The following is a 10,514-nucleotide window of genomic DNA, read 5'->3' as shown; positions in this document are numbered from 1 at the left end:
ACATCACTCCTCCACTTGGTTCAGTCTGCAGCTGCGCAACGTGCTGAATTCCACATGCTCCAGCCTGCTCTGTTACTCTCCACCATACTCCGCCAAGTTGTTTTCGGGCGGCCCCTTTTCCTTCTTCCTTCTGGTGTCCACTTGAGGGCAACTGCACATTCATCATTCCTGTCCCTTCTCAGCACATGCCCAATCCAGTTTCAAATCTCCTTCTTCTAACCTCCTCGCTGATCTTCTCCGCTCATGCCATCTCTAGCACCTTTCTGTTGGATACATGCTGCTGCCATCTGATTCTGAGTATTCTTCTGAAACACTTGGTCTGGAAGATGTCCAATTTCTCTTCCTCTCCCTTGGTCAGCTTCCAGGCTTCACACCCGTAAAGTAGTATTGATAGCATACTTATAGAAGATAGAAATCCTGACATACAGCATCCTTGTTTCACTCCGGTGATGACTGTGAACCACTCTGTCATCTCGTTGTCAACGATGACGGAGCACTGAAAGTCTTCATAAAGGGTCTTGACCACCTGTATCAATTTCTGAGGGATTCCATAATGGCGCATGATGATCCATAAACTGTCACGATGTATGGAATCGAAGGCCTTTTCGAAGTCGACAAAATGGACATACAATGTTGCATTCCACTCATTGCTTTGCTCTAGAATATTCCTAAGGATGAATATCTGGCCTACTGTCCCTCTGCCTGCTCTAAAGCCTGTTCCTTTCTGAGCAAAGAATCCACTCCTGCCTGTATCCTGTTGACTATCATCTTGCTGAGAACCTTGCTGACCAAGGGTAGTAGGGTAACCCCTCGCCAATTTCCACATTCCTGAAGGTTGCCCTTCTTTGGAATCTTGCAAATGAGTCCTTTTCTCCATTGTGTTGGAATTTTCTCTTTCTCCCAGATAAGGTCAAAAATCCTTTTCATTTCTTTACTAGTCTGTTCGATGTCTGCTTTAAGCATTTCTGCTGTTATCTGGTCTGCTCCAGACGCTTTTCCATTCCTTAGGTCATTCACTGCTCTCTTAATTTCCTGGATGGTTGGTGCTTCCACCTGTACATCCAGTTCTTCTATCTCCTCCTCTTCCTCCTGTGGTGGTTCCTCCAGCATGTTGAGAATTTCCTGAGAGTGCTCCTTCCATCTCCTCAATCTGGCTTCTTGGCTCTTCAGCAACTCTCCGTTCTTATCCTTAACTGTGGCTGTTGGTCTGCTTCCTTGCTTTGTCAACGTCCTCACAATGTTGTGCAGTTCTTTCTGCCTTCCATTCTCCGCTGCATTCTGTGCTCTCTCTGCTTTCTCTGCCATCCATCTTCTCTTATCCTCCCTCACACTCTTCTTTACTTCTCTGACCTTCTCTCGGTACTCTTCTCTTCTTTCATTCTACTTTGTATTCTCTCTGAGCGTGTACTGTTAATCCTGTTCTTGATGTTCCTCCTCTCCTCAATAAGTTTCCAGCTGTTATTGCTTATCCATGACTTGTTCTTCCCTTTTCTAAAGCCAAGTATTTCTTCTGCTGACTTAACATACGCATTCTTCTGTTGTTCTCATGCCTCCTCTATATCTTCACTCCCCGTCTTGATCTCTTCCAGCTTGCTCCTGACTGCCTCATAGTATCTCTTCCTTGTTTCTTCATTTCGTAAATGTTCAACGCCTAATCTCGGCTTGACCTTCTTGTTGTTCCTGTGAGAGTTGAGGCGCAGCCTAATACGAGTCCTCACCAGTTGGCATCAGCCCCTCTCTGTGCTCGGGAGTCTTGTACCGATGACCTCCACTGATGGCTGATCAGAAGATGGTCGATTTGGTTCTTCAGTTTTCCATCTGCTGATGTCCATGTTGCTTTATGGATGTCCTTGTGAGGAAATAATGTTCCTGTGATGACAAGTCCGTTCTGCTGACAGACCTCACAAAGTCTTCCTCCGTTTTCATTCTGTGTTCCCAACCCATGTACACCCTTTGTCCTTTCATATCCCGTGTTGTCACTTCCAACTTTTCCATTAAAATCACCCATGATGATAATAACGTTGTTTTTGCTGCACCCATCAACTGTTTGTTGAAGGTCTTTGTAAAACCGTTCTTTCTCCTGGTCTTCCTTCTCATTGTGTGGTGCATATACTTGTATAACAGTCACCCTCCTTTGTCTTGAGTAAAATCTTGCCGTTATGATCCTCTTGTTTATGGGTGTCCATTCCATAAGAGATTTCACTGTCACCCCATTCATCATGATGGCAACTCCTCCCTCGTGCAGTTGTTCGTCACTGCTGAAGATCACTGTTTGTCCCGAATTCATCTTCACTCTACCTGCTCCTGTCCACCTGCACTCGCTTATCCCTAAGATATCCAGATGGTATCTTTGCATCTCCTTCGCGATCTGTGCTGCTGCTCCTCCTCTATACATCGTCCTCACATTCCAATGTCCAATGGTGAGAGTAATTTTGGGGCTTGCAAAGGACTTTGTCGGACGCTGAGCTTCCCGTAGGCTTTCACCCATTGTTGTCATAGTGCCTAACATGTCGGCAGTCCCCGCTCCCCCCAGGGTTTGATTCAAGGTGATGTTCGTCGTTTCTGTAACTTGTTGGTTTTTATGGGAGGAGGTAGTTGGCCTCTTGCCCAACCCCCAAGCTTGGAGGGTCAGTGGTTTTCTGTCAGGGTTTTCCTTCCCTGAGATGGACTGCCCTCCCAGGCTAACGAATTCCATCTATCCGAAGCAACTGGTTTTGAGGCGCCAGTGACACGCCTTCGCCCCTTCTCCTGTTAGTAGAAGCAGTTCCGCCGCGAGCAGGCCAGGAGTTGGACATTGGTTGTCAGAGGCTTTATGAGATGCACGGCATGTGTATCAAGCTATTTACTTACTCTGAAATCTGAGATGAACTTGAGGGTTGGAGGTGCGATCAGTCACTGCGAGACTTGAGCCTTTGCCTGATTGTGTCCTTTGGGTCACTTTGGTCTTGAAAGTTGTAGTGGTGGTCAAAGTTGTAGAATATGTAACTACACACCAACAGAGCAAAAATCGTGATGAAGAGCAAAATGAGTAAGTCACTTCAGTAGTTTTTTGGGGGGAGATAAGTTACATTTTCCAAATGTCAAAATACAAAACAATGACAAGTCTATACAGCAAATATGCTGAAATCCCATAAGCCTGCCACTCTAGCTATCTTTCATTATGAAGTGTGCGTTCAGTCTAATTTGCAAATCGAACAGCTAATATGTCAAGCCAAAACATAGATTAAAACTGTCAGGCATCCCAGCATCTTCAGTTAAAGCAAACTGAAACAGCAGGGCTGAACAATGTTATGTGTCACCTATATTCTACCTTTGATGACTTCCTGTGCAAAGATCAAATTCACAGAATAAAGACAACAATGAAACTGCAAATTCTTTAGCAAATGTCAATAGTTCTTACACTTTTTTGGCTTTTGAAAAAAGTGGCATATCTTTTGACAGCAGCCAAAGTTTTCAATTCAGAATATATTAACAACACAGAGCTGCACTGCTAAAGAACTGAAGCTTGATAGCAGGGCTGCTAAGCAGTGTCTGGAAGCCTGAAAAAATAAAATCGGATCAGTTGATTGATCTTCCAAGAATGAGGTGAAAAAATAATGATTTTGATTGGATTTTGCTTGGCCAAAGTACAATGATAACACTGACAGAATACAATAGCAGTCTACTGAGTTTGCAGCCTAGCATAACTCGCTGGTGATGCTTATTATGTCTAATGTGGTGTGGATACCTATGTACGTATTTACTGAAGACAGACATCTTTATGTTGTTAGCTGTCCTTGTTTTGTGTGTAAGTGATGTTCAGAGTGATTGGGCCTAACTGTAAAAACAATATTTCTTTTGTAGTGATAAGCAGGTGTGTACCCTGGATCTACACCTTGATTAAACCTACATGAACTATGTCAGATTAGTTTATGAAGTGAGTCCTAGTGGCTGATAGAAGTGTTGGGCACATCACCTGCTTGGGGTTCTGCCTTGAAAGCTGTGTCTAATAAAACTTTCACAGTTGCATCACTGTTGTTGTTGTTGTTGTTTTTTTCTCATTTAAATCTTTAAAAAGACAAGACTTACTAGGACACTGTTGTAATTCAATAATATTGTTTCCATGGCTAACATGATTTTGAGCATAGCAGGTGACACTTCCAGCAGCTTCTTTGCCCAGGAGAAGAGTCTGGTTCCCATCAGCCAGTTGTGTATGTAGGAAAGTCCAGCTGTAGTGCACATTATCTCCATCAGACGAACAGTAAACTTTTCTCATCCCAATAGATAAGCAGCTGTCTGTCACAGTCACTGAGGACACCGCATCTGCAAATTATAGATCAACAGCTCAGTGTAGATTACAGGCCAGTCAAGATTACATGTCAGTCTATAATACAGGCCAGTCTAGATTACAGTTCAGTCTAGATTAGACCCCAGTCTAAATCAGAGCTCAATCTAGATTCAAGCTCAGTCTATATTTTTTGCTCGGTCTATATTGTGGTTTCACCTAGATTACAGCTCATTGTAGATTATTAGTCAGTGTAGAATATGCATGTCAATTTTATGAGCTGATAATATTACTTGACTGCCTGACATTTTTCACCACTTAATTTTCATTAAAAATTGAGTGAGACGGTTCAATTTCTACAACTAAGTTTTTTTTTTAAATACAAGAACTTACAATCAAAGCTACTCATATTTTGGGAAAACCAATAAGATGTTTACAAATACAGCAGTAACACAATGATATCCTGACAAGTGATGTTTTCTTATATATTTTTGATTCTTTTAATGTTTTTCATTGAGATTATTGTTAGTTTACTATATAGTTATTTAACTTATTTCTAGACATTTTTGTGTGTTTATAATGATTAACTAGCCTATTATCTCACTATACTGGGAAATAATTTTCTTGTTGTATGAAACAAGCCAAATTATCTGCCAGTACAGTGAGATAATCTCACTTACTAACATCACTTAAAAATATCAAGAGGCAAGTTAAATAATCTCGTAATGAGCTTAGAACAGTGTCAACATGAGAAATATTAGATTTCTCTACAGGATTTCACAAATCTTCACTTACCAATGTACCAATGTTTGAAGGATATAATTTAAAAATTTAAAATTTAACGTCATTATGCAGTTTGTAGAAAGCAGTGCTAAACTCATATTGTGGTCCTACTTGGTCTACCGAAATTCTCCATTAGGAATTTATATGAGTTCATTAGTAAATATAGTAGTTTTATGTTTTTCTTACTGTGTGATGTGATTAGAGGTTGTGTAGACCCACCTCCAATAACCAGCTGGAGATGATAAAAGCCTTTTGATGTCCCTATTGAATGATATGTATATAAAGTGTATCTTCCTGAGTCTCTTTTCTCTGCACTGCTTGTTATTATGGTTCTGTTATCAGCAACAAACTGCCATCTTGGATAATCTGGATGGTTTTGCGTGATTTTATGTTTTTTAAATCGGAAAATGTAAGTAGAAGCGCCACTGATTTTCTTCTTTACAATGATTTCATCCTCAGATGGCAGCTGCAGGTACAGCGGTCGTCCCACAGCTCCATAACATGGATCACTCTGAGTAAATCTACAAACAGGGTTCATGGACAACAAACCTGCAGAGGAAGAAAAGCAAGAAGATTCTGTCATTAATCTGATACAGTGAAGTGTCGTCTACTGTATTCACCTCTAACACACTTTAAACAGCCTGTTTATACCAGAGAGCTGAGATTAAACACCGAGTCACAGTTTTCAGTGAAGAGGTAAATAAGTGAATGAGTGTTTTTGGGGAGAAGAGATAAGGAATGTAAGAAATGAGCAGCAGAATTTAAGATGCTTTAATTGTTCAAGCAATAAATATTTAAATGTCACTGTAAAGAAATTAGCATTGCAATCAAAGTCAATAAACTGAGTCAGAGTTGTTCATATTAGTGGTTAAAGGAGACATACATCTGAAGAGTTTAATGAAAATCTTTAATATGAAAATATGAGATTAATTATCTTGTTTAAAAATGATCTTTGATATCATATTTATGATATATTCTTAAATTGATCATGAATCTTTCTTTATGCATCAATTTCTCAGAAAATCTTAAAAAGGAGTCATTTACTGGTAAAACAAACTACAATGAATAGAGTAACAATAGCGGCCAAACATATTCCACTAATATTAACTAATTTCCAGCTAAATTAGTTATCTATTTTCTGTTTCTTGTTTTCTTATATTTAGTGTTCTAAAACTACGAATGCAAAAATGATGGTAAGCTAAAATCATTCCCAAAGAAAAACTCTTTCACATGAACAACATTACATATTAAAACTTGGAAGAAAATCATCATCGTAAAACAACACTGATGATAAATGTTTGAGTTTTAGTCTGTAGGCGGTGCTTTATTTTAGCCACACCCCTGCATTTTGGAGCAGGAAATGAGTCTGCATCCCTGTCCCTCATGAGCACATGGTGAGCAATTAGATCCCTTTTGCTTTGAAGTAAATGTGTCCCAAAGTCTTAAAATCAGTGTGTAACATTAAGAAATGTCACTACTAAAAAACACATTGTCTGCAATGAGATTAAGCAATTTTTTTGTGTTTGAATGAAAAACCTTATGATTTTACACGTGTACAACTTTTCAAAGCTGTGTTTGCTCATCATGTACCGGTGTTTTGAGTTCTGCTAAAAATTAGAACAGTCACTACTGAAACAGTCACTACTGAAACAGTCACTACTGAATTGCTAAAGTTTTGGTAGAGTTGTGATTGTTTTAGAAGTGACAAAATAAAATCCTCAGTCATTTGTTCTAATAAAATTAGCTTAATTCGCTTATAGGTTCACTCAAAGCAAAATGATTTTCATCTCAAGCCAGAGTCTGAAAAGGTTTTGGGCTCTGACTTTTCACCAGTTCAGTAGAAATGGATATAAATTGAAAACTGTCAACAAACATCTTTGCTACTGTCATCAAAAAGTGTGAACAGATAAATCATAAATTGAAATGCTACTGCAGAAAACTTACCCACTCCAGCTTCTGTGAACATCAGCAGGATTCCAAAGATGGCCAGCATCTTCCTTTAGTCCAGAGAAAAAACTCCAAAACAGTCAGGAGTCACCTCCACTCTGAGGTCTCTGAGACTTTATGCCACTAAAAAAGGAAAATAGGATGTGTCATTTTATTTGCACAAGAGCTCACCTCCTACTGTCCTTTTAAAAACAGGCAGAGACATTACACATTTTAAGTGAATTTACAACTGGACTTCATTTTTTCAGTTATTTCAGTTTCTGGAAATTTGTTTTTGGTGTAAAGCAGTTCCATGAAAGAATCAAGCAACACTATTTAAAACGTCTATAAGATTAGCTTCTGTCTCTGGCCATATTAAGCACCATTATTATATCATTTAAAAGACAAAATTCTTGATTCGTGTAATAATCACTCAAAATTTAACGCTTTTTCCCTCCTTCAACTTTTTCTGACTTTTGATTGTCACCATGCACCACAGATTTTGATAAAGTATGTTAACATTGTTAAAGACCTTCCTTTCACTTCCTAATTCATAGAATCGATCAACTGTAAAACAGATTCATTCTGAATTCACAGTTTGAGAGATATCACAAGTAAATGAGAATAATCTCTTTTACCACCATGGTCCAAAAAAGCTGGGATGTAAAATGTAAATAAAAGCAAAATGCAATGATGTGCACATCATTTACAGCCCATATTTAATTGAAAATAGTTTAAAGATAACATGTAAAAAGTTAAAAGTAGAAATTATATTGTTTTTTGAAAAATATATTGGTACTCTGTAACTGTAACAGACCATCTGCTGTAGTTTTGAATGTGAAATGTTTCCCATTGTTGATATAAGATTTCAGCAGCTCAACAGTTCGGGGTCTCCTTTGTCATATTTTTTTGTTTCATAATAAACCAAATGTTTTCAGTGTTGATGGGTCAGGACTGCAGACAGGCCAGTTTAGCACGCAGAAGCTTTTACTATGGAGCCATGATGTTGTAATACTTGTAGAATGTGGTTTAACATTATCCTGCTGATATGAGCAAAAAGATGTGCGTCATTCATTCCATGTGCACTAATGCCCCCCATACCATCTCAGATTCTGTCTGTTGAACTGTGCACTGATAACAAGTCAGTTAAGCACAGGACACTTTTCCACTTCAAGTGAGATTATCTTAACTGAGCTTTAGCCCAGAGAAGGTGGCAGCATTTCTAGATCATGTGTATACATGGTTTCTTCTTTGGCTGAAGTTTTAACTTGCATTTGAGGATGCAGCGACGAATCGTTTTCACAGACAGTGGCTTTTGGAAGTGTTCCTGGGCCCATGCAGTGATTTGAAGGTCTATTGGCCCTTGTCCCAACCTTTTTGAAATGGAATCAAATTCAAAACAGGCATACATTTTGCAAATAATAATAATAATAATAAACATTTTATATGTTGTATTTGTACTATTTACAATGAAAGATAAGGTTTAAATGATTTGCTCATCATTGCATTTTTTTTTTTTTTTTTTTTTGCATTTTCCACAGCTTCTTACTTTTTGGAAACCTACAGTTGTACCTACATCCACTGTTTCAGCCTACCGTAGTTGAGCCCCACTCATGTGTTGGATTTCTAATAATAATTTTTTATAATAAAGCAAAATGCAGGGCAGCCAATCAGAGAATAGGTCATGATAGGTTGACGTATGTATGAACAGTAACAAAATCAGCCTGTTTAATTCTAAGGGATAAGATTTTAAATATATTTATATATACTTTATGCTGCAGGAAATTCATCACAATATAGATAGAAAATAGATTATAATTTCCAATTCATGGTGTTTGTAACCTATTTTCCAATGTTTCATCAACCTCTAATCTTTAAACCTATAGTTCTTCTGGGGCAGTCGTGGGCTGGAGGGTAGGGAACCAGCCTTGTGACCGGAAGGTCACCAGCTCGATCCCCAGAGCTGACAGCACATGACTGAGGTATCCCTGAGCACCTGACCCCCCACTGCTCCCTAGGCGCTGTGGATTGGGCTGCCCACTGCTCCGGGCAAGTATGCTCACTGCCCCCTAATGTGTGTGTGCTCACTAGTGTGTATGTGGTGTTTCACTTCACAGATGGGTTAAATGCGGAAGTGAAATTTCCCCATTCCCAAAAACAATGTGAAAACCTTTTTCCCTCTCTGTACCTACAGTCATATAAAAAACCAAGTTAAATGACATGTTCTTTTGACTTGAATGAAAATGACAATAAGTGCACATCCTCTACAGACAACACACTTCTATGCAATGTGCATTTTTGTGTCACGATTGGCCCCTCCCAGTCCTGTCCAAGTGCATCTCTTTACATGTCCATGCGCTTCTTTGTTTGTTTTCCTCCCAGTTCTGCCCCCTTGTTTCTTGTCTCTACCCTTGATTGTTCCCACCTGTTTTCCACCTGTGTCTTGTGAACCCTTGTTGTCCCCATTTGTATTAGAGCCCTGTGTTTTCCCTAGTCTAGTGCTGGTCTTTGTGTTGTTTGAAATGTTTTGTATGGCAGTGTGTTTTGTTATTCTGGCCTCCGTTGTGTGTTTCAGTCTGTTTTTATTTCATCATGTCTCTTCCTCCATTTCTCTGTGTTGGCTCACTGAACTTGGACTGTCTTGACCATGACCCTGGATTTGCCTTTAATAAATCTCGCTTATCTTCACATATGCGTCCGCCTCCTCATTGCTGTACCTCGTTACATTTTGTAAGGTTTTAAGTTTCATTTTTTCCAATGTATTAAACTCAGCAAGTAAATTGTAACAAAATGTGCATTCAATTTCCAGAAAAACACGGTTTTAAGTTTGCTTAACCTTTTGTTATATACATATTAGGGGTGCAGGATAAACTCAGTTCTTAGATGCATCATGATGCAGATGTGAATGATTCTGAATCAATTCATAAATGCCAAAAATCGATTATCTAAATATTTAATTTATAATAATTTATCATAATGTTGACTGAACGTAAAAAGCAGAACTTGGAGGTGGGTAAGTGCAGTGTCCAGTCAGTCTCTGGCAGCAGGTAACAAAAACACAGCTGGATAAGTGAGACATTTGACTGGCTCTGCCAACTTAAAAGTCAGGTTAGATCAGGAGTCACAACCCAAATGTTTAGAAGAGACATTTTGTCCTTTCAACAAAAGTCAAACCACTTTGGGAGCCATAACATTTAATGCCCAGTATGTTTCAATGTGTGCTGATGTCCTAGTATAAGCTAAAAATATGAATGAAAACGTGACTCACTTTGCTCCGCTTTAAACTTTAAGTCACCTATAGCCACTTTCCTCCCCTTTCCATCGGGAAACTTTACCTCAGAAGTAGAGCAGCTTATTGTAAAATGTCTCTCAACATTCGGCTGTTTTACAAGGCTGAAGTCACGTCATGTTTGAATGTTTACATTCCACCTTAAATTCTGACTGAGGTGCTGAATGTAAATACGGCACCATTTAAGGTGGAACGGGGGAATTTGAAAGAGAAGCGACTTCAGCTTAGACACTTTTTAGTGTTTAAAAATCT

The 10,514-nt window shown here is 38.9% G+C and overlaps 1 pseudogene; it reads right to left on the bottom strand.

The window, feature by feature from the left end:
• Positions 1 to 241: 241 nt before the first annotated feature.
• Positions 242 to 2,509, bottom strand: LOC119265109 (annotated as a pseudogene).
• Between the last annotated feature and the right edge of the window lie 8,005 nt (positions 2,510 to 10,514).

This window comes from Pygocentrus nattereri, chromosome 14 (assembly GCF_015220715.1).
Source record: "Pygocentrus nattereri isolate fPygNat1 chromosome 14, fPygNat1.pri, whole genome shotgun sequence".
NCBI classification, from domain to species: Eukaryota; Metazoa; Chordata; class Actinopteri; order Characiformes; family Serrasalmidae; genus Pygocentrus; species Pygocentrus nattereri.
Note: the sequence above shows the minus strand (reverse complement) of the source record. Positions and strands in the feature narration are given on the sequence as shown.